A 27,746-nucleotide genomic window follows, 5' to 3' on the forward strand; every position below is an offset into this window, starting at 1 on the left:
CAAACGCCAGCATCAGAAAGAATAGCTGCCATGAAAGCCAAGGAACAAATGCACGCTATATAACTTGGGGAAAAGGTGGAAGCAACAGACCAACAGGATGGGCTGGGGAGGGAATACAAGCACCCCTACCGGGAAAACCACTCAAAATAGCTTTCAATGCACGGCCCTTTTGGAGGGTGTAGAAGCACCCCTGGGCATCAGACCAAGAGAAATCACGCATACACTTATCACACTTATTCATCCTTAGGCCTTGCTCTCCCCACAGATGAGTATCCTTCTGGATAATATCACTCGCATATATGATTGCTATCCATCTTGCCCAGGCAACAGTAGAGTGGAACATGTTTTTTTCTGTTGTTTTTAATTGATATGTACGCAAAATCTAAATTACCCTGTGATTAGCATCAAGGCTGCACTGGAGGCACACAGCAGCTGCCGTAGGGCAACCCCAAAATGGCAAATGGTCAGGCAAGCATTCTCTGATGGGGCTGCATCTGACAGTGATAGGCTCATAGCTCAGGGGTAGAGCATTTGATTTGTAGGCAGAAGGTCCCAGATTCACTCCCTGGCAGGAGGGATGTGCAAACAGGTTCGACATCAAACCGGTTCAGTTCGAATGTTCGGGGTTGAACTGAACCACCCCCTGTTCGGTCCAAACCTGGACCAAACCCCGCACCCCCGGCCATGCAGAGGCCCATTGTGCAAGCGTGGTGGCCTCCAAAATGGCCACTGAGTTGGGAGTGGGGAGCACAAAAATGAGCCAAAGAACAAACAATTATTTTGGAACTAAGGGAGGCTGGTGGGGCGAGGGAGAACCTCCACAGACCCCGCCGCTGACTTGGATAACTCCCCCGGAGGGGGTAAGTTTAAACAAACAAACAAATAGAAGCTCATGAAACCGCCCCCTGGACCGAACCGGACTGATGGGGGTTTGAGGGTGTACCTGAACTGAACTGGACTCGAACTGAACTGGACCAGCTGCTTCCATGCACACCCCTACCTGGCAGCATCACCAGGTAAGGCGGGGAAAAGACTTCTGCCTGAAACCTTGGAGAAGCTGCTGCCAGTCATTGTGGACAATACTGAGCTAGCTGGACCAAGCTGCGACTCTATCTAAGGCAGCTTCTAATGTTCCTAAGCAGACCGTGTTGGTGAAGAACCAGCCAAGCTCCTCAACGCTACCTCACTTCCCATGGCCATGGGCCATAACCATGTACTTCTCATTAAGTCTCCTAGCATAAGGACCAGACCTTTTCACCCAGAGCAAAATTGACCATAGTTCTGCGGTGTTTGGAATTAGAAAGTAGCGGAGGGGGGCCATTAGAGGGCGGCCCATGGGCCCCCAGTGAATTGCTCAGAGCCCCGAATCTCATCCGCTGCCTCCCTCCTCCCTGACCTCTTCCAGAGAGGAAGGAGGTGCAGGGGCCTCTGCAGAAATCAGGGGGGAGAGAGCTCCTGGCCTCACCTAACTCTTTGCTGCCTCCACCTTCATAGGCGCTGCATTAGGATATTAGAAACGCTAAAAAACACAGTAATTATTCTGGGAGGGAGGGGTGATTGAGTTTAATCATCAAAAGTGGTCCCTGGATCTTCTAAATACCTAGCAACGCCCCTAGGAGGCAGATTGCAGACCAGGGAGAAAACAACGGAGGTCATCAGCCAGACTAGGATCTCACCTTGACTCCTCATCCTCTCTTTCCCGGTGGCCTTGTGGACTTTGGCCTGCCAAAGGGCACTTCTCAAGGGCTCAGAGAAGCACATGCCTTCTCCGCTGTTGATCTAAGCGTTTTGGGAAATTTATCACTCTTCCTTCCATTAACTAGAGCTTCCGTCTCTCTCTCTCCTCGTCAAAGATCCATGGAGGATTTGTTTCCCCGCCACTAGCACCTGTCAAGGCCATGCTTTCTATAAAATAAGATGGCAGAGCACCAGGCAGCAGAGTCGTTAAAACGAAGCGACTCCAAAGATGCGCACCCGATATCTCCCCGCCCCATTCCAACCCCCCTCTCCAAAGTCCACCCATCTTCCAAGCCCCATTCCTGGATGGCTGAAAACCTCTCCCTCCACCCCATGGAATGAGGAGGGCAGTGAAAGGTGGAGAGGAGGCCATATCATGAACACTTGGGAGCGTCAAGGAAAAAGCCAGAGGAATGTTTCGAGCGACTTCACCAGGCGAGTTCAACAGCTGGCGGCGCGGACAGAATCGGACAGGGCAGAACAGGTCAAACTTGTGGCCCGGAAGCCCATGACTAGGTGGTCTGCCGGCACTCAGTTTTTCAAAACAACCTCTGGAAGCACCACCCGGGCCCTCCACTCAGACACAGCCCTGTAGAACGGCAGAGGGCCTGCTTGAATTCTATCAGTGCAGCCCTGGACAGGAAGATAAATTAAACCAGGTGGGTGGCTGATATTCAGAGAGGAGAAAAATAATTCAGACCGCACACCAGCATACATCTTGTGCGTTGGTGCTTCCCTGTAAGATCTAATAGTAACGTCCACGGTGGCAGGGAGCCCTAAAGCTCTCCTCTCCCCACCGCCATCAAGTAGAACAGAAGTGTTTGCCCAGAGATCAGCAAGAGAGGAAAGCCATCCCCTGGCTGGGTGCTTCCTGGAGGTCGCCCACTCTTGGAAAGAGGCTGCTTTTGGATCTGTATTGGCTTTGGGTGGGCACGGAGGGAGTAGAATAATCCCCCTATCGCTGCCTCTACCCTCTAGCCCCTGGAATGGGGGTGAGCGGTTAGGAACAAACACCGCCCCGTGATAAATTATCTGGGGCGCTCGCTCCTTCCGCTCCCTCAACAGCAGCTGACCTCCATGTCAACGGCAACCCTCCCCACTTTCTATAGCAACTGTTATCCCAGCCTCTCTCCAGGCCCCTGACAGACATTAATTGATTAGGCTTCCCATCAATACGCCTGGGAATTAAGTGACTAATGGCCAAGCAAATAGGGCATGGAGACAGGAGGGGCACCAGGAGGGCGGGGCGGGGGGGGGGGTGCGGAGAGCCATCCTGGAATATTTATTAGGAACGGAGTTCACAGGAACTGCAGAACTGAGTCCCTGTGAACAGGGCCAGGCCAAGGTCCTGGGAGAGGAGAGCTGGCCTTGTGGCAGCAAGCGTGACTTGTCCCCTTAGCTAAGCAGGGTCCACCCTGGTTGCATATAAATGGGAGACTAGATGTGTGAGCACTGGAAGATATTCCCCTTAAGGGATGGAGCCGCTCTGGGAAGAGCAGAAGGTTCCAAGTTCCCTCCTTAGCAGCATCTCCAAGATAGGGCTGAGAGAGACTCCTGTCTGCAGTGCAGCCTTGGAGAAGCTGCTTTATATTCTTACATTCTTGTGAGTTCAGTTGCTGTTTGGGCCCTAAAGAACCCACGTGTTAAAAATGCTGCATGTGTTGTGTGTGTGTGTGTGTGTGTAGGCAATGATACTTAACTGGCTGGGCGGGGGGTGGGGGGGCTCCAGAGGCCTTAGGTCCAGGCTCCAGAATTGGCTTAGGTGAACCTCTGGGCATATGGGAACAGAGGAAGCTGCCTTATACTGAGTCAAACCCTTGGTCCATCTAGCCCAGTATTGTCTACACTGACTGGCAGCAGCTCTCCAAGGTTTCAGGCAGGAGTCCCCCCCCCCGCCCCCAGCCCTACCAGGAGATGCTGCTGCCAGGGTTTGAGGCTGGGACTTCTTGCACACAAGTAGGTACTCTACCACTGAGCTCTGGCCCCATTCACTAAGGGTATCTTACAGCAGACAGTTCTCACATGTAGTCACGCATCCAAATGCATAGGAAAGGGGACAATTCATGCTCGCTACCACAACTGCAATTCTGGTCCTTCTTCCCAGCAAAATAAAAGCTAAATAAACACTGCATTTCTGGACTACAACTCCCATAATCCCCAGCCACATTGGCCAATATCCAAGGATTAAAAGGAATTGTAGACCAACCTCTAGAGGAGGGCTGAAGTTGGGCAGCCCTGGGATAAGGAGTTGCCCAGAACTCTTTGCCATGCAGGGCCTGCTCTGCAAGACCAAGAGCTCGGTCAGGCAGGCTTCAGGTTCCAGCATTTGGGGGAACTGCTGGCTGTGTCGGCCCAAGCCAGCCAGAAGCGGGCATGTGATACAAAACAGGCAGGGTTCAAGTCCAAGAGCAGCAAACAAGGCTTAAAGGGGCCAGAGGCAGGTCTGTAGTCAAAACCAGTCCAGGGTCAAAATCCAAGGCTGCAATCTGTGAAAGGGCGCAGGAGTTGAGGCGTAAGACAAGAAGCCAAGCGGCTTAGATGGCAAGCTCCAAAAAAAACCCCATCTGCATCCTGCTCCCAGCCTCTAGAGCCCTGCAAGCTCTGTCCAGCTCTAAAGTTTGCATCCTCGCTTGCAGACCAAAAGGGGTCTTGCATCACCTGCACGGAACACAGAAGGCTGCCTCATTCATTCGATTTCTTCATTCATTCATTCATTCATTCAATTTCTTCACTCATTCATTCGATTTCTTCATTCATTCATTCATTCATTCATTCATTCAATTTCTTCATTCATTCATTCGATTTCTACACTGCCCTTCCAAAAATGGCTCAGGGCGGTTTACACAGAGAAATAATAAATAAATAAGATGGGTCCCTGTCCCCAAAGGGCTCACAATCTACAAAGAAAAACAAGACAGACACCAGCAACAGTCACTGGAGGTCCTGTGCTGGGGGTGGCTAGGGCCAGTTACTCTCCCCTTGCTCAATAAAGAGAATCACCACTTAAAAGGGGTTGTATGACTGGCCGTGGTGCTCCAGAGTTCCAGGCAGGGATTGAACCTGAGACCTTCTGCAGGCAAAGCAGCAGCTCTGCCACTGAGCTACAACTTCAGGACACACCGACTATTTAGAAACTGCACCCAGAGAGAGCATCGAGCGGACCTTGCCTTCCTCGGGATGGAATGATAACATCGCCCCACTCTAGAGGGCAATTTTATGCCAGGGGGGAACTTGGGCTTCGCTCCTGTGCATCCCAGACCTGCTGTGCTGCAGGCGCCGAGACGTGCGTCTCTCCTAGGGAAGAAGCGGGCGGCGGAGATGCATAAGCCGGGCTGCACAGCCACTTAATGAGGCACTTCAGGTTCAATGAGGTGCTCCGTCTTTTCTGTTCGAGCTCGGCAGTTCTCCCCTGCCTGGCGTTTTGCAGGCATCTGCACGGAAGAAAGCACTGCTATTTCCTCCCGCCACAGCTCTGCTCTCACCTTCCCTTCCTGTCCTCCTTGCCCACAGCACAGACAGACCTTGCAGAGGGGCGATGGGTACACTCACACTTCACCCTCAGGCCTTCGCGGGTCTTTCGCTGCATCACACAGCCCCAGGTAACCCCCGTACAGCAAGGGGGAGGATGAGAGAAGAGAGAAGCCACACGGAGAGTCCAGGAGGCCAGGTTTGAACCTGACAGCGACCCCACGGCTCACTCTTGGAGCCCTCACCAACAGGATTGGGCGGTGGGGCGGGTTTCTCTCACACAAGAGCACAATGCCTAACATTGGGTTCCAGGTCGAGATCCTGAACTACTTCTTCACACAACCCATCGTTAACTTACAAAGTTAAGCACCACAAGTGGTGGTGAGGGCCACCCACCAGCTTAGATTTATGGTTTTAAAAGGAGTGGATGAATTAATGGAGGATAGGTCTTTTCACGACGATTAGCCTTCACAATTATTGATGTACAGTGGAAGTCCAGATGGGAAGATAAGAAGCTGCCTTTTACTGAGTCAGACCCTTGGTCCATGTAGCTCAGTACTGCCTACACGGACTGGCAGCGGCTCTCCAAGGCTTCAGGCAGGCGTTTCTCCCAGTCCTACCTGGAGATGCTGCCAGGGAAAGAACCTGAGACCTGGATGCTCTTCCACTGAGCTACAGCCCCATCCCCTAAAGCGACTATCCGGCAGCACTCCCGTGGAGTCTCCCATCCAAATGCAAACCAGGGCAGACCCTGTTTAGCAAAGGGGACAATCTGGGCTACCTATCACAAGACCAGCGGTCCTCCCCAAAGTTGACATCAACACACAACCTGCTGGTGAGCTTCCCAGAAGCATGTGGCTCTGGAAACCCAACGCTGGACTCAACAGAATTCCCCTCTTATCTTCTTTTGGCTGAGATTTATGCTCCCCTTGTATGTACCGAGAGACGCACAACGAGAGAGACGCGCTGGAGGGGAAGGGGGGGTGCTGTGCTGCTGTCCCCCCACCCCACCCCGCGCCTTTCCTTGGCTACAGGCCTGCCTCTAACCCACCGCCTGAGAAAACAGCCCCAGCTGGAGCCGCTGGGGATGCTGAGGAGAGACGGTGATGAAGCCAAAGACGACGGCACATTTCAATTAGCAAGGCCGCCCTGGAGCCGCCTCCTGCGTGAGTAATTTACCATCCTGGCAGCCGAGAGAGAGAGAGAGAGAGAGAGAGAGAGAGAGAGAGAGAGAGAGAGAGAGAGAGCGAAGCAGCAGCGACCTGGATTAAAACCAGACTCCCTGCCCTAAAACCCTGCCTCTTCAGACAGCGTCCCCAAAACAGGCACCCTGGAAGACCGATCTCTGCAGCCCCACCGGAGATGCGTGCACCACAGAACAGCAGCCCCCACCTAAACACTTTCTCAGGGCGTAATTAGCAGCCCCCGCCACCACCCAGCAGAAAACCTGGTGGACACGCTTAGGGGGAAAGGACAGTCTCGTTTCTACATGGTTACCAGGAGGGTGGGGTCTTGGTTCTTCCTCTGTGCAGCTGCACAAATGTGGGATACAGGGGCGGAGCCAGCACTGGGCAGACGGGTTCAAAGAACCCGGGCCGCCACCAATCGGGGACTGCAAGCGCAGCCCCAGACACGCCCCCCGCATCTGAACGTCAGACACAGGGATGTTATTTTGGTCCCAAACGGGGCCAGGGGGCCGTCTGGCGCTGAAATAGGCTCGCGCTGCATTGGAAGCATGGCTGGAGAGACTCTCGGTGGCCCCATTTAGAAGAGAGATTGGCCCGCACTGCATTGGCAGGAATAAATCAGCCCACAGTGTGGGCTGATCTCCCTTCCAAACGGGGCTGCACGGCCCCATTTGGGAGGGAGACCACATCCCCTGCGTCTGACATCAGACACAGGGGCGTGGCTAGCTGGGCCCCGGCGTCTGACATCATCCGTGGGGGCGGGGCCAGTGGCAGCGGCCGCTCATGGGCCACTGCCAGCCCTGCTACGCTTCTGGTGGGCTGCAAACAGCACATAGGCCCCACTCAGACACGACACTGTATGAGCCTACAGATATCACACATTTTTGATGCTGAAAGGCATCATCTCATACTGCGTGGGAGGAGGCAATGGTCAACCCCTCCTGTATTCTGTCAAAGAAAACCACAGGGCTCTGTGGGCGCCAGGAGTCGAAATCGACTTGACGGCACCCTTTACTTTTACAGCAGCATGCCTCCTCTCTGTACCCTTCCTTTGAGGGGACGTCTACCCAGGTTCCCTTTTGAAATGAATGCCTGATCCAGCGGGGTTCTTCTTACAATCTCCCTCGTCCAGCATGGGACTCATGAAAGGGTTGCTCTCTGCTCCTGAATAAGGAAGACCTCGACTGGAGGCTTTCTTGGGAACAGACTCCGGCCGCCAGCGTATGTAACATAAGCTATGTGACCTTCTGAAGATGCCAAGGGCTGTCACCTGAACTGCCGCACATCCCACACATCCCAGGACAGCCTCTAGCTGGGTCTGAGTCACCTCTGACTCACCTAGCCAGACTTCCAGATTCAGTTGAGGTTATCAGGAGGACAGCAAGAAGGCCTCGCCCAGCCAGATGAGGAGATAAGCAGAGCTGGTTCACAAGCTCTGGAAGGAGCCTTTGTGTGTATGTGGGGTGTGTGTGTGTACATGTTGTACAACTTACTTCTTGTCTCAGGGTGAAAACCTTAATAAAGAGAGTTGGTGTTAGGAAGATAGGAAGCTGCCTTATACCGAGTCAGACTCTTGGTCCCTCTCACTCAGTGGTGTCTACACTGACTGGCAGAGGTTTCTCCACAGTCTCAGGCAGGAATCTCTCTCAGTCCCATCTTGGAGATGCTGCCAGGGAGGGAACGTGGAGCCTAGATGCTCTTCCCAGAGTGGCGTCTCCATCCCCTAAGGAGGGGGATCTCTCCCAGTGCTCACACATCAAGTCTCCCATTCATATGCAACCAGGGCAGACCCTGCTTAGCTAAGGGGACAAGTCATGCTTGCTCCCACAAGGCCAGCTCTCCTCGGGTTGCTCAAACCTACCCAGACTGAAGTGGAACTGAAGCCCTGTTCCCAAGCACCAGAGAGGTGGTCCCTAGTGACCAAGAGAGGCCATCATCTGATGGGCCACCTGCCCACTGCATCTTCCTTCCAAAGCACACTCCCCGCCCTCCACCACTGTTTAGATGTTGAACAGAGATCCAAACGTGCAGCTTGACCCTCTGCGATGCTTCATTTGAGACACAGAGATGATTTCACACAACACATTAATGATCTATGGAATACACAGGATGTGTTCCTAGCTACCAGCTGAGCAGGGTTTATCAAAAGGGAGGACACAGATTCATGTAGAAGAGGGCTATTAGCCATGATGGCTATGTAGGACCTCCATGTTAAAGGGCAGTATACCTCTGAATGCCAGTTGCTGGGAGCAGTGACAGCAAGGGAGGGCGATTTGCTTCCGCGCCCCCACTTGTGGGTTTCCCAGAGGCATCTGACTGGCCCTTCTGAGAAACAGGACACCGGGCCTTTGGTCTTACCCAAGAGGGCTCCTTTTACCTTCTTATAACTTCCGGATCTGCTGGGGGAAGAAGCAAACCGACTGACCGGCATCCAGCAGAAATGCCTCAGGTTGAGCAGAGGAATATTTGGCTCCCTCCGTTCTGTTTTTTCCGTCCCCCAGAATGGCGGTGGGCTTCACTCCACCTAGTATCCAGATCTGCCCTGAATTATAATGACGGCAAGCTGGGCAACCCTACAGCCAGGAATAATAAAGCTCCCTCCTGGAGAGGATGGCACAGCTGTGCAGGGTGTGAGCTGCCTCCCAGCCTGTTTACGAGAGGAGAGCTCGCCTCAGAGAAATGGACGTGAATTCCAGATGCTCAGCATGGAGCTGGCAAGAAAGTTTTATCCTCCCCCCCACTGAGACAGTCCTCATGCGTCCACCGTTAGCAGGCCGTGGTGTTCCCACGCTTTTCCATTACTCACCTCTGGGGCAAGCGGGAAGACTCTTTGCAGGGGAGACGGCGGAAGAGAGGGCGGGAGCGTTCTGTGGGGTTTCCAACACACACACACACACACACACACACACACCCCGGCCGCCGCCGCATTGCGGGCAAGACGGAGCGTTGAGTGATCGTAACCAGCCAGACCAGATTTGGCGGCTACCCTCCCTTCCTTAAAGCCCCAGAGACTCCACTCCAGAACTCTGCCCTTTATTTGTCGAGGTTAATATCTTCCTGGAGAGCCAAGGTGAAGCTTTGCTTTTAACTCGTCTATCCTGATTAATCCCTCTTCCTACCAGACAAGCTTTGAAAGTCTGAGGCCCTAACTCCACACACACACACACACACACACAGAGCTCCTCTGGGTTGATACGCAGCATATAAAATTTGCCGTCTTTCCCGCCAACTCCTCTTCTGCCTAACTAGCAGTGGGCAAGGTCCCCTTGGCTCAGCTGGGAATTCAGCCTAGCAAATCAACCTGCAAGTGGAAAATTAGAACATCGGCAAACTAATGAGGCAGGGAGAGGCGGCCGCCTCAGAGGGCAAGTTGGCAGAGGAGGCAGATTGTCCACCAGCTGCCTCTGCTTTCAGCTGCTTCAGCTAGCCTGATCTGATTTATCTACTTCTTTTTACATTATAGCCCACTCTTCCTCCCAGGAGCCCAGAGAGTAGTTTACCTGGTTATGCTGATCCTCACAACCCCATGAGTTAGGTTAGGCTGAGAAACAAGTGATTGGCCCAGAGCCTCCCAGTGAGTTTCATGGCTGGACAGGGGGTTTGATCTCCTAACCCAGCACTCTAACCACTACACCATGCAGCCCTTGCCCTCTTCTTCCCTCTTGCTTAGTCTCCAGATTTATTATTTTCTTTTCTTCCAGCCTTCCTCCAAGAAGCTCAGGGCACTGAATGTGGTCCGCTCACCCCACATTTCTATCCTCACAACAACCCTGCAAGGCAGCTTGCACTGAGAGAGGGTTACTGGCCCAACACCACCCAGTGAGCTTGAGGGCTGTGCGGGGATTTGAGCCTGGGTTTCCCAACCAGGCCTAGAATGAAACTCTAACCACTATACCACCCTCTCATTATTTATATTGCACCATAACAGGTGCAATATTGGGTACAGCACCCAGCCTCAGAACTGACAATGAAGACATTGAAGTGGTAGAGAGCTTCTGCCTTTTAGGATCGACCATCAACAGTAAAGGATTCAGCAGTCAAGAAAGACGCCGCAGACTAGCACTTGGTAGGGTTGCAATGAAGGCCTTTGTGTGACGTGTCTACACCTACAAAGATTATAATCATTCGGACCATGGTTTTTCCCATGACACCCTATGGATGCGAAAGCTGGACTTTGAAGAAGCAAGAAGGATTGACGCTTTTGAACTTGGGTGCTGGAGAAGACCTTTGAGGATACCATAGACAGCCAGGAAACCAAACCAATGGATCACAGAAGAAATCAATCCAGAATTTTCACTCGAGGCACAAATGACCAGGCTCAAACTATCCTACTTCGGACACATTACGCGAAAACCCAGCTCCCTTGAGAAGTCCATAATGCTGGGGAAAGTGGAAGGAAAGAGAAGAAGACGACGACCAGCAGCAAGGTGGGTGGACTCGATTACAACAGCAGTGAAATGCACCACTGCGAGACCTAAAAGGCCAAGTTGAAGACAGACCATCCTGGAGAAAATCTAAGAGTCGACACCGACTTGACGGCACTTAATCAATCAATCAATCACCATCATTGCACGTGGAGCCTTACAGACTTACTGTCACCGCTGAACTGTGGGTAGCAAGCAGGATGGAGCCAGAGCCAGGAGAAAAGTGTTACTCAAGCAAGTTCCTAACCCAAACACGGAGCCTTAATGGACCTTCCTGTTTGGGAGGGTTCAATAGCCAGCTAGGTAGGCACTGGCAGAGAATCCCGGGGGACTCTAATTGTCCAGAAAGATACTCCAATCTACAGTCTAAGGGACTCACCAAATGGGAAACCATGCCGAGTCCCCAGTTCCAGTCCTGGGGGGTCCCTGTTCCTCCCATGTAGGAACACAGCAAGCTGCCCTATACCGTAGTCAGACCACTGGTCCGTCCAGCTCAGTATTGCTTACACCAGGGGTTCCAGATGTTGCTGAACAACAATTCCCATCATCCCCAGCTACAATTTATTGTGGCTGGGGGCGATATGAGTTGTAGTCCTGCAACATCTGGAGGATAACAGGTTAGGAACCACTGGTCTACACTGACTGGCAGCAACTTATCCTAGGTTTCCGGCAGGAGTCTTTCCCAGCCCTACCTGGAGATGCTGCCAGGGAGTGAACCTGGGGCCTTCTGCATGCAAAGCAGACGCTCTGCCACAGACGCATGGCCGTCGCCATCCCCAAAGGTGGCATACATGGGTCTCTCATCCACACTTGGTCTGGCCGCACCAAGACCTGCTTAGCTTCAGCAAGGTGGCTAGACTGGCAGGTCCCTGTTTCCAAGGAGCTTACAATCTTAAAAAGGCAGCAGCGGGGAGGGGGACAAACAGAGGGATGGGAAACTAACAAGGGGAGGGGGAAATGGTGTGGACAAATGGCATTTAACCCCTGCTAACTGGGCAAAGAGGCACCTTTTACTGTGGTGATTCTCTTTATTTAGCAGGGGGAGAGTAACTGGCCCTATCCACCCCCAGCATAGTACTTCCAGTGACTGTTGCTGGTGTGTGTCTTATGTTTCTTTTTAGAATGTGAGCCCTTTGGGGACAGGGAGCCATCTTATTTGTTTGTTATCTCTCTTTGTAAACCGCCCTGAGCCATTTTTGGAAGGGCGGTATAGAAATCGAATTAATAATAATAAATAATAATAATAATAATAATATGTCCTTAAAGCTTAGTTACAGCTGGGAAGGAGGATTAAGAAGATCACCCCCCCAAGGCCACGTGAAACAGGTAGGCTTCGAGAAAGGATCTGAAAGAAGGGAGAGAAATTGAAGTGAAACCATATTCAAGGAGGGTGTTCAGGTCACAGGGGAAGCAAGAGACTGGGCAGAACTTATAAAGAAAGCAGGAGGCGTCTGGCTTCTTATTTTCTACCATGGAACTGGCAGAGGCAAAAATTCCATCCACACAAATGACACTCCGGAAGGATACGCCACGGCCCCTCAGAGGAGGAGGAGGAAGCGGAATTGGCGAAAACAGATACAGCAAATTGAGAGGACAGTTGACAGAGTCAAGAATGCCAGAGCTCTTCCTTCCAATTGCAGATTGGGGCTGGTGACGCTGCAAAGCACGGGTGGGGGGAGTTAATAAGGATAGCTCACCAACAACCCACAAGGGCAACTACTTATATGCCGCGTTCCAACAAAAAGTGTCCAAAGCGGTTTACATAGAGAAATAATAACTAAAAATAAGATGTATCCCTGTCCCCAAAGGGCTCACAATCTAAAAAAACCCACCATAAGATAGACACCAGCAAACGTAAGACAGACTTATGCTTAAAGGGCCTGCGGCAAGACTCACATAAGGCGTGGGGTCATCCAGTGGTGCCCCTCCCCTCTCTGCCTCGTGTCTTAACAACAGCCTCTCTTGGCCAGCTCAAGGGCGACAGCAGCCCTAACCCTCCTAAAATGAGCAAGCCCCATCATCAAGGATAAAGGATGATTCACCCACATCCTCAGATGACTCAGCACTTATGAATATTCAAAGCTGCCTCTTCTGCCTTATTCCAGGTCACGCCACTGGAGGTTATTTTAAGTGGAGTGGTGAAGAACTGAACTTGGAGCTTATCTTAGGAACACACAGGATGGTGCCTTACGCCGAGTCAGACCTTGGGTCCATCTAGTTCATTATTATCGACACTGACTGGCAGCAGCTCTCCAAGGTTTCAGGCAGAAGTGTCTCCCCGTCATACCCGGAGATACCAGGGAGCAAACCAGGGATCTTCCGCAGGCAAGCAGATGCTCTGCTACTGAGCGACAGCCCCATCCCCTAAGGGGAATATCTTACAGTGCTCACATGTAGTCTCCCATCAAAATGCAAACCAGAGTGGACCCTGCTTAGCAAAGGGGACAGTTCATGCTTGCAACCATAAGACCAGCTCTCCTCCTCCTAACATCATCACTAAGCCAAAGAAAGCCCCTCTGCAGAAGCTTCCAGGGGCTGTGTGGCCCCTGGAAGGTCCAGCATGCCCTGCGTGAGCGCACAGGGCATGCTGGAGGGACCCCTGAGCCGGGAGGCTGCTTTTAAGCCTCCCGGTCAGGGGTCTACCCGAGCCCGGTGGTTCTCACGGCCAGGCAAAATCGGGCAAGGCTCTTCCGCATGTGTGTTTCACCGGAACCCAATGTCAACTGGGTTCCCAAAGCACAGGGGAAAGAGGGGGTCAGGCAATGGAAGCACCATCCTCTTATATTTATGTCTGCTTCCTGACCTGATGCATATTCACACCCCAACCCCCTGACCTTCCGTGCCAGGAAAGTTCACTCGAGAGAGAGAGAGCAAGAGGCGTCTTCTTTTTGAAGGCTCTCGCTTCCGACCAGCTGGTGCATGGAACAGAGGCACAGCACATCATAAATTCCAGCAGGCCTTATGCACTAGAAGGCCAGGCGAAGGATTCTTGATGTATTTAACAGGAGATCTTCCTCCTCGCTCTTTCTAAATGAATAAAGTGATGGAAAGACATGGAAATAGCTTTATGCTAGCAAAGAAGGAAAAGGGCCAGTATCTCTTCTCAGCAAGGCAAAGCGGCTTACGATACAGTTCTGAGGCCAGGCTAGATGTGATTTTAATCCTGGCATTAGGCCTCCTGGTGTACTTGCTTTCGGTTTTTGTTTTCTCTACAAAGGACAGGTGTGGGAGCAAGTGTTCCGGATCAGGACCACAGCAAGGGTGGGATAGGGTGAAATCCACCCAGTCTTTCTGCCGCAGTCCCAGTGTGTCTTCCTACAACTGCTATGAATATTTATATACCACTTTTCAACTAATTTATCAAAGCAGTTTACACTGCAATAATAAATAAATAAAATCATTCCCTGTCCCCAAAGGGCTCATAATCTAAAATAAACGGAAGGCAGACACCAGCAACAGCCAGATGAAGGGATGCTGCATTGGGGTTGGGGTTGGGGTTGTATAGCACCAGCTGCTCTCTTCCCCTGCTAAATGCAAGACAACCACCACTTTAAAAGATGCCTCTTTGTTCAGTTAGCAGGGGACAAAGCCGTATTTCCCACCCTCACACGTGCTATTTACGGGGGGGGGAGGAGTTTGGGGGGAGCAAAAGATGCCAAGGTCAAAAGCATGATGGAAATCACACGTAAGCTGATCTGTAAATGAGACAGCTTTGGCTCAAGTTGGCCTAACTTTTGATTTTTGAAAGATATCTGCTTGATATGCAGGCTCAACTTCTGGCATCGCCAGGCAGGGCTGGGGAACACCTCTGTCTGAAACCCTGGAGAGCTGGGAAGGGAGGTCAGTAGAAGAGCGTCTGCTTTGCACACAGAAGGTCCCAGGCTGAATTCCTCCTGGCAGCATCTCCAGGAGGTTATTCACACATGGCTTTATGCCCCGGGGGATCCAAAGAGCAAATCTGTTTCGGAGCAGATTCGAGGAAGTTTAATTGGGGGGATGAGATGGACCATCCACAGAGCTGTCGGCTTCTCCCCGCATCCCCTGCGATCTTTCTCCTGTGCGCATTCCCACGGCAGGCTTCACCATGAGATTTACTGTGAGTTCGCAAAAAAAAACACAACCCAACGCAAAAAGTGGATTTTTTTTTTTTACCCTGGGTATAAATCGGGCTACACTCTAGTGCACAATGAAAAACCTGAATAATGTACGAAGTGCTCCCTGATAGCTCGCAGGGAGGTTGGAGTAAATCTGGCCAATATGTGGACGCACACCTCCGTTCTGGAGGAGATGGGAGCTAAAAGCCCTGTGTGCGAAAAACGCCCAGGTAGGGCTGGGGAAAACTCCTGCGGAAACTGTGGAGAACAGCTGCCTGTCGATGCAGACAATACCGGGATAGATGGGACAAGGGCCGACTCAGTAGAAGGAAGCGCCCTATGTTCTTAAGCCCCAACCCCAAGCCTGGCTCCTTCCTGAATGCTGCCCTGAAAAAGGAAGCTTGCTTAAGCTAAGTTAGGGCTGCCGTGTTCTGGCTTCTCGAATCCGGGTGCCTAATTTGCATTTTATGTCAACTGGCTTGAAAACTGCTTTTGAGCAGCATCGCGACTGCACGTTTTGCTCCCTCACTCGGCTCCCTCAAGGGCTAGAGCTTAGCTTGTGTGTGTGTGTTTAATGAAAGCTGAAAGCTGGGCGACTCCAGGAGGGCTAAGCAATCCGGGCGAGAGGCTTGAAATCCGGGTGAAACCCAGAATTCTGGGAAGGAGGCAAGGCAAGTCTAAGCTAAGTGGATACCCAAGAGGAGGAAGAGGGACCCCTTCTCCTCCACTGGCCCTACTGCAACCAGAGCGGCTAAGCCTGGAGTCTTCACTAAATACATGAGCAGCCCCCACCCTGCCTGCCCAGCAGTGCTTCGCAGCAGAGAATGACTGGCAGCTGAAAGCCCAAGAGGAGCCCCACACAAAAGCCCGTAATTAGGAAACTGAAAGTGTGGCGGCGGCGGTGGCAACAGCAGCGGGCTGAGGGGCGGGGGGGGGGGGAGAGATAGGCCAGGCCTGAACCTGGGGGTCAGCGCTGCTGGAGAAGCTCGAAGTGACCTCCCTAATCACCCACTCCAGGAGGAGCAGGGAGGAGGAAAGGCTGCCGCCACCGCCACCCTTTGTGCACGCTGCCCCCTTCCCTCTCCCTTCATCCTGCTCCATTTATTTTTCAGGAGCCAGCCTCAATCGATCGAGATGCCCATCGAAATGTTCATTAGCCCCAATCCTGTTTTCTTTTGTTTTTTAGAAGGAGGAGGAGGAGGAGAGAAGCCGGAGCAGAATGAGGAGCAGGAAGAGGATTCACTCCCTGGCAGAAGTTCTTCTCCTTCCTCCAGCCTCCCCTTCTATCAGCAGAAGTGTTCACTCTCGGTGCTCATGTTAGTGGAAAGAGGGCGGCAGAAGGTTTATCAGGAGAACCGAAAAACACTCCTCCCCGGGGACAGAGCACATCCATACCGGCAGAGTTCTTTCATCCCCCCCACCCCCACCCACCGCCCCCTCTCTCAGCTCAGTAAAAGCCTCAATTAACTCTGCATTAATTATTAAACCAGAACAATGCCTCTCTGGGTTCCGACTCCGTCACCGCCGCTTCTTCGGAGAAAACTTGGCTCGGCTTACGGTTCAGGACATCAATATCATACTTCAGGGGGCTTTGGGGTTCCTGCTTAGGAGCTCCTTTCAATCTCCCCGCCGTTCCTTAATTGTTGCCTCTAGCAGATTTAAATGAATAGATCTCCAGTCACCGCTCAAATGGCAAGAGCGCAGAGAATAGGCATTGAGGTCCATCTGTCCTCCAACTATACATGCGACATCTGAGGTGGGAAAGGTCCAAATCCCCCTCTGTCTCTCAGGGATTTGCTACGGAATCTATGGAAGGGGAAAGTCTCAAACTGTGCACCAGCGAACCCTGGGGTCCCACAAAGGCCTATCCAGGCTCTTTAATAAGAAGGCCAGCTTGCCTACCAACTCTTGTGGTTTCATTTATCGCCTTCCCTTCCTGCAGGGAGCATTCGGGGCATTGCACGTTGTTTCCCTTTCATTTCACAACAACCCTGTGAGGTGGATTAGGCTGGTCCAAAGCCACCCACAGCGGAGTGGAGCTGGCCCAGTTCTCTGCAATCCTGGCCCAGCACTAACCAGTATGCCACACCGGCTCCCAACGACAACACCTTCCCTTCAAAGTAGAGCCGCTGCAGAGCATTGGGTGTGTTGGGCCATGGTGGTGGCCCCCAGGCCTGCATGAAGGGAATGTGGGCTCCAGGCGGGGGGGAACCTCAAGTCCTGTCCAATGGGCAAGAAACACACAGCGGATGTGCGGGGGTTCTCCTTCAGCAGAGTGGTTGGCGCGGAGAAGGGTTCACGGGAAACTTGCATAGAGACTGCTGCAAGGCAGAAAGGTTCAGCTAGCACTGAACAGTGGCTAAAGGTGTGATTGATGGGATGGCAAGTCCCCAGATCAAAACTCATCTCAGAGAGAGCGGAATATGAACATCCGTCGCCGAGCCACAATGTGAGGATAACAACACTCAGCCTCACGGGGCTGCTGTGACCATGTCCGCAAAGGGCTGGAAATACCGAGATAATCGGATTTGTTTATTTATTTTCAGGGGTTGCTCCCTAGCTTGCTTCATGAAACAAAGTCCCAGGTGGCTAACAAATGGACGTTGAGCAAAGACAAGAATAAAAACAAAAATACTACCCACCAAGACGTGAAGCCAAAAGCAGCCACAGGAAAACCCAGAATGGCGGTTCAACGGGTTAAAATAACGCACGTAAGGCGCTGGGAAGACCGAGATAAAGCCTGCTTGAATACCTTCCCCGTTTCTGAACCGAGTGAAACAGAGTTATTACATGTGTAATAAAGCCAGGAGGACCCAGAATGGCATGAACAAGCCGAAAGAAAAATAAGCCCCTTTCCCAACCGTGCTGGGAAAGTCCTGCTTTAAACATTCTCAAAATATGGGCTTTGAAATATCTGAGTCAGTTCACACATGCATGTTCTTCGCCTGAGGATGGCAACATCAACTGACAACTTGGATGTGGGACTGGAGGGTCACATACAACACCCCACACAGACCTTTTTTACATCAACCGGCTGGGGTGGTCAGTACCGTCTTGGGGGAAGAATGCTCATTTGTGATTTTTGACGAGGTAGGAATGTAGGAAGCTGCCTTATGCCGAGTCAGACCCTTGGTCCATCTCGCTCAGTATCGTCTGCACAGACTAGCAGCAGCTTCTCCAAGATTGCAGGCAGGAGTCTCTCTCTCAGCCTATCTTGGAGTTGCTGCCAGGGAGGGAACTGGGAACTTAGATGCTCTTCCCAGAGTGGCCCCATCCCCTGAGGGGAATATCTTACAGTGTTCACACATGTAGTCTCCCGTTCAAATGCAAACCAGGGTGGGCCCTGCTTAGCAAAGGGGACAATTCATGCTTGCCCCCACCAGAGAGATCTACACCCCTAGAGATGAGAAACAGATGATAGCATTGCAGCGCTTTCAGCTTTCAGTGTGTTATCATGCTTCTATTGTCCTGACCATCGGGCCAGTAGTGGTCACATCTGCAAGGGTGTTGTAAAAGGTTTTAGAAACACAAAAATTACAATGAAAATTCATCAGTGTTGTCAAAGGAATGGAAATCACAATTGGCAGGAACGTCCTCCAGATTATTACTCCACAGAGCAACCATTTGTTCACTGTTACCCACCCTAACCCGGACCTAACCCATCCCTATGTGCAAAAATGACTGCAAGTTTACCCCAATCATTTGGGGTCAGGGAAAAAGAAGGGGTGATAATAGAAAGCTGTAAATGCAATACCATCCGCTATTTGCCATCTCTAAGCAGGTAAACACTGCCAAATATCACAGTGAGCATTCGTCCCCCCAAGATGGTAACGACGGCCAAAATTTGTGGGCCTGGGTCAATGAACTATTTCCATATCACATCAAACCCAGTGAAGCTGGTTCACACTTTCAACTGTAAGCATGAAGCAACCAAGTGTAGGAAAACAGAACCATGCTACATGCGTGTGTGTGTGAACCCGCTGTACATTCTCTTCCAGCTCAGAAATCCACATTTTTATTTTGCAGTTATTAATGGTATATACTTGCACAACAAAGAAACCCAAATATCCTCCCATGACGGCCCCACCTCCGCTGTCTTTTGGCAAACCAGCCTCACAGCAACCAAACAAACCAGAACTGGGTGGTGGGGAATAAATAAGCAAGCATATTTATACCAAAGGAGCCGTTACCAGGTTCCTTTCTATTTTCCTCCCGCTCCAAAGCGCTTCAGGGCAGCAGGGGGGAGGGTTGTAAATATTTCATTCCATGCCTTCCTTTTGCAGAAATGCACCCAAACTCTACGTTTTGTTGACTGGGGCGGGTGGCGGAGAGGAAGTAGAGGAGTGTAAATGTGGTTTGTGCATCAGCCATCAGCGAGCATCACGCTCAAGCAGACGGCTGACCGGTTTTACGATCTCCAGGTGCAAGGTTATCTGCAGAGGCTGCTCTCGGGGGACCCGCGAGGTGCTCAGAGCTTGTGCTAGTGAGAGAGAAAGAGAGGGGCCCTCTGGAGACAGCCTCAGATGTCTGGGGGCACCTGTCACATGGAGAGAGCGTACTCAGGACGCTGGGCCACATTCAAAGTGAAAGAAAGCAGAGAGGCACAAAGGTGTGTGTGTGCAATGGGGGAAGGGGGAAGAAAGGAACCGAGAGAGGAGTCCAGTCCCTCTCAGGCCTGCAGACCTAGGGGGGAGCAAACCAGCTATTGTGAAGGTTGGGAGAAGCAACCCTCAGACCTACAGCAAAACCTCAGGCCTAAAGGGATTCTCCAAATTTCCTCCAGCAAAGGTCAAGGAACACCCTGTGGATCCCTGCAAAGTCCATGCCTGGCAGGACGCCTGATGAGAAAATTCAGTAAAAAACGGAGGTGAAGGACTTTGCCGCCTATACTGACATGCAGATGAACCAGCGGTCCGGGGACCGGCGGTCACCAGCCTGTGCCCTCCCTAAGACATCCCTAAGGCCGCACATGGAAATGAGAAAAATATCTGAGCCAAGGATTCCTTCCAAGTGTCCGCTGCCTGCTGAAGAACAGACCTGCTTTCTCAACGGCACTTTTAGTAGAATTTAAACTGAAAAACTGCTAACGGCTACGGGAGGGACTTCAAAGGAAGGCACGTAGCTTTTCTGGATCACAGCCGCAAAGGGCGAATAGTCAGTTTTGATTCAGAAGCCTTCCTAGCATCCTTCCACAAGGTAAGACTGTAAGGCAGCTCAAGACCTCTGTGTGCCGAAGGCAGGGTGTCAAATGCTAGCCCCCTCGGCATGCCCCCTCCACCCCCTATTCCCGTTTTTAAAAGTGGGGCACAACAGAGCATTGTGCCCCCCTCGCCGGCACCCCAGTGATCTGCTGCCTGAAACGACCGCCTTGCCTCACCTCATGGAAGGCCGGGCCACCCCTATAAGGGAAGACAGTGGACTACAAAAGGGCAAGCACACCAGGCCCTTGAAACAAATCTTTCCTATTTGGAAAGACTGGCCCACATTCAAATGCCGTCCAGTCCCTGCGCTGAGCAGTTTCCATCCTGAAATTAGTAAGTGCTTTGTCGTGCTGCTGCTCACTAGTCTAATTTTCACCTTTCGCTTTGATAACTCAAAGTCATTGACTTTGCTTAGGGAAGCAATAGCTGAAAAGGTTGCACCAGAAATACCGAGTTCAGAGGAACTTTCAAAATGAAAGATTTGTTTTTGCTACGAAGAAACCCTTACCCCACCTTTTTTCTTTCTTTTTGTTTCAAAACCCTCCCAATGACGACCCTGCCACGACCACAATCCCTCAACTAAATGCTTACAAGTCCAACCTAACTCACTGAGGTCAACCTTTGAGTAAACATGTTCACAGCTGGATGTCTGGACATTTTCATTTCTTTAAAGGATGCAAATACTCTTTTCCGGAATCTTCACATTTTCAGCATTAATACAGCGAATGATTGCACGTTTTAGTTATTTGGTTTAAATTATAAACCACCCTGAGATAAAGGGCAATATAAAAATATGATAGATAGATAGATAGATAGATAGATAGATAGATAGATAGATAGATAGGAATTAGATAATGAAAAGGTGTTGTGTTTTTTTTTTACCTTTCCACCTTCAAGAGCACTGCTCCTCTGCTCAAGGAAGTCCATCTCTCTGTGAAAATTCAAAATATCAAACTCAGTACAAAATAGTGCAGGCAGACTGGACAGGCTTACAGAAATACAACAGAATTACACCAGTATCATAGATCTGTTCATTTGAACAGTGAACTTGGTACACAACAGGCATTTCTGTAGTCTGAACTGCTCTATCAATAGCCAAACGTCCTCTGCTTATGAAGACAGTATCCTGCAGCCCTTTCACACATGAAGGTGTGCACCTATGGTTTTTAAGGGCACACCTAAAAATGTAACAAGCGAATACAACAGGGGAATGGAAAAACACGGACCCTTCAGCTGCATTCAGCAGAGAGGTGGCACTGGCCGCCTCTCCCTGTCGAGCATTTGTCTGTTTTGCAGCCACAAATCCTGTATGTACTTGGAGGCAAACCTGGATTTGTTGCTGTGAAATAGACAAACTTCATTATACGAATACGACAAATATTTATATGCGAATACGACAAATATTTATATGCGAATACGACAAATATTTATATGCGAATACGACAAATATTTATATGTGAATACGACAAATATTTATATACTGCTTTTCATTAAAAGTTCCCAAAGCAGTTTACATAGAGAAATGAATGAATGAATGAATAAAGATGGCTCCCTGTCCCCAAAGGGCTCACAATCCAAAAAAGAAACAGAAGATAGACCCCAGCAACAGCCAATGGAGGAATGCTGTACTGAGGATGGAGAGGGACAGTTGCTCTCCCCTGCTACATACAAGAGAATCGCCACTTTAAAAAGGTGCCTCTTTCGTCCAGTTAGCAGGAGACAGTTAACCAAAACAAACCATATCTGTTATCAGGGAAGGGCAGGGAGTTCTCAAACTTGGGTCCCCAGATGTTGTTGGACTACAACTCCCATCATCCCCATAGTGGCCAGTAGTTGGGGATGATGGGAGCAATAGTCCAACATCTGCAGGAGAGCTGTGGTTGTGGAGCCCTCCATAAACCAAAGCAGTGGCAAGTGGCCTGCTATAAGACTGGACATCTAGCACGTGAAGGTGAACTTGTGCATCAGACAGAAGCGACATCCTAAGAAACTGCAGCCGGATGAGAGGATCTTAAGAACATAAGAGCAGCCCTGCTGGATCAGGCCCAAGGTGGCCCATCTAGTCCAGCATCCTGTTTCCCACAGTGGCCCATCAGATGCTGCTGGAAGCCCACAGGCAAGAGCTGAGAGGGGCATGCCCTCTCTCCTGCTGTGACTCCCCTGCAACTGGTACTCAGAGGCATCCTGCCTTGGAGGCTGGAGGTGACCGATAGCCCTCCGACCTTAATGTACCCCTGAGCCTTACAGATGACCACCAGCAACCAACAGGCTGAGAAGCTAGATGGCAAAAGAGCCATTTCCTCCTCTGTTGCAGAGATGAGAAAGGCAAAACTCTCTCGGGGGCCCCGCAGCGATTATCATTGATTTCATTAGGAACTGTGATCTCCAGCATGTCTGAGGAATCAGCAACCAATGATCACGGAATAATTAGATTTTTTGAGTTCCCAGCTCGCAGTGCCCTGCCAAGGGCCGTCACCTTAAAACCCATCCGCAGAAGCCCACAAAAAGGGCCTAGAGTCGAGGGGGGAGCCAGCCAGCAATGTGCTCAAGTTTAAAATGACATTTATAAATACACATATTTTTGGAAACGGAGAAGAAGAGTTTGTGTGTGTGTGCGGTTTTTTAAAGAGTTTAGTCCACGCAGGGATTAATTGGAGAGAGGGCCTGCTGATGAGACACAGAGGTGCATAATCAGATCTCACAACCTCTGAACAGCTCACTACAGGGCTGAGGTGGGGCGGAAGGCAGGGGGTGGCATTTTGCCCACCCGGTGCCCGCCGGTGCCGCTGCACTCCCTGCTCGCACGCCACTGCACGCCCGCCTCCTCCGCCTGCCAGCTGCTTCTGATACCAGAGAGGCCACTAACCGCCGCCACACACATTGCAATAACGTGATTTCAATGCACCCTGGCAATTAGACGCTTCGCCGGCTGCAGCAAAAGAGGCCAACCGGCAGAAGAGGCAGCAGCAACGGGGACGGGCGTGTGGCAGCAGCCAGGCTACGGGGTAACGGGGGGGGGGCGCCAAAGATCCTTGGGCCAGCCCTGGCTCACTTCCCACTTGCCCGGTTCTGGCTCCTGGCTAAGAAAAGGGTCAAATCCCACTTGGGGAAGCCACTTGCACTCTGGCTGGGGAAGGGCTTGGCTGGCATCCTGGCTTGCTGCTAAGGGACACACCAAGGGGAAGGGGCGTCCGCCCTCTTTCCCCCCACACTGGTTGCAGGCTCCCCAGGGGCACCTGGTTGGCCACTGTGTGAAGCAGGAGGCTGGACTGGGCGGGCCTTTGGCCTGATCCAGCAGCAGGGTTTTCTTATGTCTGCACTACACTGGACACAGCAAGGTCAAGGAGGCCAACTCGAGTTGCCACCAGTGAGCGAACCTGGGACTTTCTGCAGGCAACGCAGGGGGGCTCTGCCACTGAGCTGGGGGGCGGGGGGCGGGGGGAGGACATCATCTCTAAACATGTGTGGGGCACCACCGTGGCCCAAGCGCAGCAGCAGGATGAAGGCAAACAGACCTGCCCTGCTGTTGCTCGCTCCCCAGAGGACGGGCCCTAGCTCAGGCAGAGGTAGACTGCACCTGAACGCGGGAGGTTCCTTTCGCACTGGAGGCCGAGACAAGGGGATAAGCAGAGCTCTGGCTGGCTCCATCTTGCCATTGAGATGGATGGAGGCTCCCTCCCTCCCTCCCTCGCTGCCTGCCTCCCTCTGCAAGGGGGCCGCCTCGGCTGGGGACGCTGCGCCCTCGCGCCGCCGGGGTCAGGTCACCTCTCGGCTACGCTCTCTGGGGCCTGCCACTTGCGGCCGGGCCTCCCACCTGGAGCCGCCGCCGCCGCCTCCGGCCAGCTCCAGACGGCGCAGCGAGCCGAGACGCCCCCGCTGCTGCTGCTGCTGCTGCTGCTGCCGCTGGCAGATCGATGCGGCTCGCCTTTCATCTGACCGGCGGCGCTCTGGGGAGGGGACGAGGCGGGCAGCCTTCCCTTCCCGGAATGCGCGCGGCAGAAGCGGCGAGGCGAGAGCCCGCCCGCAGCAGCGGAGCCACACGGAGGGCGGGCGAGGCGGCGGCTGGGGGGCGGCTGCTCCGTCCCCTCGCCCGCCGCGCTGCCCCGGGGGGCGCTTGAGTCGTGCCAGCGAGCGGCCTTTGCGCGCAGCAGCCGGCAGGGCGCACGCGTTGGGCAGCCTCTTGGGGAGGTGTGTGCTGTGCGGGGCGCCGCCGCGGCAGGCAGACAAGGACAGAGGAGCAGCGAGGCCGCTCTTCGGTGGAGGGAAATGCGGCTGGCACAAGCAGCTAGGCCGCCTTCAAAACCAGATCTGCAGATGAGAAACTCACTCACTGGAAGAAGCAGAGAACTGGGGCCGAGGGCGGACTGAACAGGCTCCTCGCACACAGGCGAGTTTTCAGCAGCTTCTTGAAACACACACCTGGGCGGCGGTCGTCAGATGTAGGCTTGCGGCCCTGATCCTATGGACGTTTACCTCGAAGCAACTCCCCTCCCTTTTCAAGGGCACCCAGTTCTAAGTAAATGCATGTAGGATTACAGCTGGGTGGGTGTGTGTGTTTTAAGCCCAAAGAACAGAACGTTTGAATGCAAGCACTTACATATTGGCAAACTGTGCGCCATACACCTGTGCTAACCAGCAAGACAAGTCACTTTGGTGGCTGTGGGCATTTTAGGCAATGTTGCTGATGTTCCTTTCCAGACCTAGCAACCTAACCCATTGCTCGACCTGCGCTGCTCTGTGCAGCAAGTGGGGAAAGAACCCGACCTTTCTAATGAAAACTCTCTGCTCCCTCTTTTACAGCAGGGTTTTGCAGCCGTCAGACAAGAACAGCAGCCTCCAAATGATCAGCTGAGCTGCTGATAACTCCTGTCTGACCATACAATGCAGCACAGCAGCCAGATCTTTCACTCAAATCTATGGGATTCTCTGCCACATTTTATTTGTTTGTTTATTCGGTTTCTATACCACCCTTCCAAAAATGGCTCAGGGCAATTTACACAAATAAAAAAATAAAAAAATATAAGATGGAACCCTGTCCCCAAAGGGCTCACAATCTAAAAAGAAACCTAAGATCGACACCAGCAACAGTCACTGGAAATACAGTGCTGGGGGTGGATGGGGTCAGTTACTCTCCCCCTGCTCAATAAAGAGAATCACCACCTTAAAAAGGTGCCTCTCTGCCCAGTTAGCAGGGGTTAGGATGTGGTGACAACTACCAGCCTAGATGGCTTTAAGAGAGGCTTAGACAAATTCATGGGAGAGAGGTCTTTCAATGGCTACTAAGACTAGTAGCCATTGAAAGACCTCTGTCTCCTCCATGATGAATATAAGCCACCTCCAGCCTCAGAGGCAGTGTGTGTAAAGACATGCTTTTTCACACCTAGGTAATTTTGGAACCTGGACCTAAAGGCATTTGGAACCACCCACCCCACCCCACCCCACCCCACTGCTGCAAGTTAAGTATCATCCCTCTACACGCACGCGCACACACACACAGCATGACACACACAGTATTTTTAACGCATGGGTTTTGGGAGGGCACAAACAGCACCTGAACTCACGAGAATGTACGAATATAAAACAGCTATATTTATGCAAAGATGCAATAGCAGAAACATTTCAACACGCAGTTTAACATAGCCCCGTCCCACCTTTCCCTCCGTCTCTAAAGCATGCTCTGCCATGCGGTGCAGGTCACAGTCACGCTCAGCAGCACAGCAGGGGCTGGCAGCACAGTGTGGCGACCACACACCACCCAGGACAGACTAAAGGGGCAGGGGCTGGGGGCATGGAGGCCCCGGAAGTCCAGCAGTAAGAGCAAGATGCCTCTGAATCAGTTGCAGGGGAGTCACAGCAGGAGAGAGGGCCTGCCCTAACCTCTTGCCTGTGGGCTCCTAGAGGCATCTGGTGGGCCACTGTGCAAAACAGGATGCTGGACTAGATGGGCCTCCTTGGGCCTGATCCAGCAGCAGGCTGTTCTGATGTTCCTGCTGCTGCTGTTAAATTATTGAGAGTGGGAGGCCAATCTACCACAGATCACCCCCAGATCCACCACTAGAGCCTGATGTTCTTTCTGCCCATCTCCAACTGAGCTGCCCAACAATGAGATCCTGTGCTTACTCAGAAGTAAGTCCTCTTTAATTCAAGGGGGCTAGCACCCAAGGACATGTGCACAGGACAGCAGCCTGGAAAGATATTTAGCTAACCCTTTTCAACTGACTTGCAGGCAGGCTTAGCAGCTCTTCTGACAAGAGTAGTTTGCATTCCTTACTCTGCCTTTCGAATAGCTGAGAGTCCATAGCCTGTGGGGCCACACAGAAACGGCTCCCCTCTCCCCTAAGAAGACACAAGAATGCATACTAACCAGGACACCTTGCACCCTGACCCCTCCATCAAGCGCACACAGCTTAAGGAGAGGCAGGGGTAAGCCTCCAGCTGTGATATGGGTCAGAAAGCGGTCCATCTGATCTCCCTTGAGTGTGAAGGCTCCTGACTGTGGGAGACCGCAGTCTTGTCAGTGTGCAGAGTGGGGTAGGGGTGGGCGGGTGGGTGGTGGAACTTGCAGAAAGGAGAACAGGAGTGCAGCAGAACAGAACCAGAGGCAGGCCCCTGGCTGTGGCTTCCCTTCTTGCTAAGCAGAACAATCAGAAATGCAAAACAAAAGGAAGTTCAAAGTGGTTTTTCATCTCCCCGGCCCAAAGCAGGGCGGGGGGGGGGATAGGAGGGGGCAGGAACTAGTTGGGCTCATCAGATGGTTCTTATTTTTAGCCGGGGCCTTAATCTCACATGCGATTTCCTTAAACCCAGCTTTCAAGACAGCAATGCTGCTCTAGGCAGCCTCAGGCCTCTCCCCCCCCCCCCCCGGCCCCATGTGGTCTGGGGCTGCCTCCTTAGCAGAGATCACATCTGCAGTGTGTGTGTGTGTGTCACACACACGGGGAACATGTCTCTCTTTCTTCATGGCACTGGTGGAGAGAAGAAAAGGGAAAGGCATCATAGCCCTGAGAACAGTTTAAAAGGTGCAGCTCAGCTCAAAGAGGGAGTCGCTTCTTGTCATGAAAGGCCTCTCTCGGCCTCTCTCGGCACTTCTTGTCAGAGGGGACAAGAGTGTTCACCGCCTATGCAGGAAACATTGCCCCGGACAGGCTTTGTCTGCCTTCAGTGACATCGTGTTCTCAATGTGACCCAGGGCGGAGCCACCACTGAGCGGACGGGTGCAAAGAACGAGCGAGTCCTCTGGAGTTCATGCCCAGCCCGCGTTTCCTAGCTGGGTGCATTTAATACCCCCGTCTCCCTCCAGCAAAGGAGAGGGAGGGGAATAAATACACCCAGCCAGCAAACACTGGCTGGGGATGCACTTCAGCTCTCGAGCCAGACTCCCGTGCGTGCAGAGGCGCTCTTACCCCTGGACTTCAGGGCCAAAGTCCAGCGCCTCCACACCCTCTGGGGGCCCCCAAATCCTCTTTACTCTGTCCTGGGTGGTGTGGTTCCTGTGCCGCTGACCTGTGCCGGGTGCTTTAGAGACGGAGTGGGGAAGGAAATATGTGGGATGGGAATATGTTAAGTTGCGTGTTGAAATGTTTCTGCTAATGCATATTTGCATAAAGATACCTGTTTTATATTCTTACATACTTG

The 27,746-nt window shown here is 52.1% G+C and overlaps 1 protein-coding gene across 4 annotated transcripts in view; it reads right to left on the reverse strand.

The window, feature by feature from the left end:
* Positions 1-27,746, reverse strand: part of SAMD11 (sterile alpha motif domain containing 11) — a 250,070-nt gene that overhangs the window by 165,892 nt on the left and 56,432 nt on the right. For 3 of the 4 annotated variants that reach the window (XM_053280812.1, XM_053280813.1, XM_053280814.1), the window contains one exon: positions 20,994-21,042. The gene's annotated coding sequence lies outside the window, so the exon portion shown is untranslated. Of the gene's footprint in view, positions 1-20,993; positions 21,043-23,925; positions 24,268-27,746 lie in introns of those variants that run through there. The other variant, XM_053280815.1, reaches the window with a different exon arrangement.

Source organism: Hemicordylus capensis, chromosome 16 (assembly GCF_027244095.1).
Source record: "Hemicordylus capensis ecotype Gifberg chromosome 16, rHemCap1.1.pri, whole genome shotgun sequence".
Taxonomy (NCBI): Eukaryota; Metazoa; Chordata; class Lepidosauria; order Squamata; family Cordylidae; genus Hemicordylus; species Hemicordylus capensis.